Source organism: Octodon degus, unplaced genomic scaffold (genome assembly GCF_000260255.1).
Source record: "Octodon degus isolate 3935 unplaced genomic scaffold, OctDeg1.0 scaffold00279, whole genome shotgun sequence".
NCBI classification, from domain to species: domain Eukaryota; kingdom Metazoa; phylum Chordata; class Mammalia; order Rodentia; family Octodontidae; genus Octodon; species Octodon degus.
The window spans coordinates 1,384,892-1,386,935 of NW_004524855.1; the positions used below are offsets into that span (position 1 = coordinate 1,384,892).

The following is a 2,044-nucleotide window of genomic DNA, read 5'->3' on the forward strand; positions in this document are numbered from 1 at the left end:
CCCCTCACCTGGAAACCATTAACTGGGACAGGATGCACAGAGAGGGGGCATTGCTCCTAACCTCAAAGGTAGGGGACAAGGAAGCCCAGCGCTGTCCCTCCCTGCCAAGCCAGAGCCAGCCCTCGGTGGGGAAACTGAGTCAGGGGTGCCAGACTGCAGAGAAACACACTGCTGTCTGGACGCTGACCCAGCTTGGACGGGACGGGAAGCTGAGGATCCCGAGCTGCCTGTGACTGCAACACCAGCCCGCACCCGGGGCTGGGTGGCCCCTACAGCCTCGGGCAGGGGTGACACTGGGTCCAGAGTCCCCTGGGGGCCTCTGTCCCGGCCATCATTCCTGTGGTCACGAGGGGCAGCTCCCCCTGGCCTCTGGCCAGCTGGGCCTGCACACCTGGCTGAGCAGCCCTAGACCTTCAGGGGCTGGGTGTTGAGGACCCTGGGTTTCCTTGGCAATGCCACCCCAGGGGCTCTGCAGCAGGTTGCACCTTCCCTCTCTTGGTGTATAGGGCTACAAGGTGAAACTTGGAGGCCTCTGGTTGGGCGGGAGGAGGCAGGAGGCAGCTGTGGGGAGGAGACGGGACCAGGCTGCCGGAAGGCAGTGGGGACTGGGACCAGGCCCAAGGGCAGGGTGGAGCGGCAATCAGTCGGGCCAGCTGTGAGCTCAGCCTGGGACTGTCCTGGAAGCAGGCAGCAGAGGACAGTGCCTAAGGAAGCGAAACATAGACCTTTCTTTCACCGCCCTGAGCACAGCCGCCCAATGGCAGCCCTGGATGTGGCGCCCATCTGGGCCGGAGGTTGGTGCTGCCCATGGTCCCTGGCACCAGCCTCGCCTGGCCCCAGGGATTCACTGCAGAAGTTGGGCTAGTGCTCTGGTCCACCTGCTCAGGCACCACAATGGGGTCCTGTCCATTTCCAGGGGGTCGGGGCTCCCCAGCCCCCACCTAGTGGCCCAAGCTACTGGGGACCCTAAGCAGATCCCTCTTCAGATCCCTCTTCTGGCTGTGAAGAAGACTCATGTAAATCTAACTACACCAATGCTACTTTGAGTCTCAGTTTACCCAATTTAAAACTGGGACAATTAAGGCTTAGATTTTTTTTTTTTTTCTTTTTGGCAGAACCAGGGATTGAACTCAGGCCCTTGCGCTTGCCAGGGAAGCACTTATTCCACTGAGCCATCTCCCCGGCCCCTTAGCTGCTTTTTTTTTTTTTTTTGGTACTTGAAAATTGAACCCAGGGTCCTTTGCACTGAAAGATATCCCCACCCCTTTGTTATTTTCTGAGATAGCCTTGCTCACTTGCACCCTCCCGCCTCAGCCTCTGGACATTGGGATCATAGGCCTGAGCCCTGTACCCCAGCCCAGCTCCAAAATTCAGTGTCTCTGGCCTCCATCACTCTCTCCTTGGGGTGGTGAATTTTGAGAAGCAGGGTTGAAGGCTGAGATTTTTATATCTGCTTAGAAGAGGGCAGCACTCAGCCCGCAAGGCACAGGAGAGGCCAAGAGGCACTTGGCCCATGGAGCCTCTCGGAGGAGCTCGAATTGGACTTTATTCTGCAGGCCTGTGAGGTGGTTAAACATTTTTAGCAGGCGAGTGCGGTGGCGGCACCCTGTGGGCAGCACAGGGCAGAACGTAGCAGCCAGCACTGGGAAGACAGACCACAGTGGGCAAGTGACGTTCACTTGTGACACCCAGCTCAGGCGGGGGACGGGTGCAGACGGTGCGGTGGCTGTCTGGAGATTGTCACATTGGGCTCCCAGAAATGCACTCAGCCCTTTCGACCATCAGGGAGCTCAGGCCCTTTGCTGCTGCTGAGGACGGCTGCGATACTTTTCAGGATAGCTCGGGTCCTTACCTTGAGCACCGCTTCCTGGGCCCAGTGCAGATCTTTCACCCCCCTGGCACAAGACTTCCTAGCTTCCACCACTGACCTTTGGGCTTTCCCAGCGCAGATTCTTGGTACAGACTGGCACAAGGCATCGTTGTGGCTGTGGGCCTCTAGGTGGGCTCGTGCGGGCATCGTCTCGGGCTCCTGCCTCCAGGTGGG

At 58.9% G+C, this 2,044-nt stretch overlaps 1 long non-coding RNA gene across 1 annotated transcript in view; it reads left to right on the forward strand.

The window, feature by feature from the left end:
- LOC111814185 overlaps positions 1 to 2,044 on the forward strand; it is a 3,321-nt gene continuing 1,277 nt past the window's right edge. The window contains exons 1-2 of the long non-coding RNA XR_002819236.1: positions 1 to 68; positions 1,950 to 2,039. This is a non-coding gene — a long non-coding RNA (uncharacterized LOC111814185). The remainder of the gene's footprint in view (positions 69 to 1,949; positions 2,040 to 2,044) is intronic.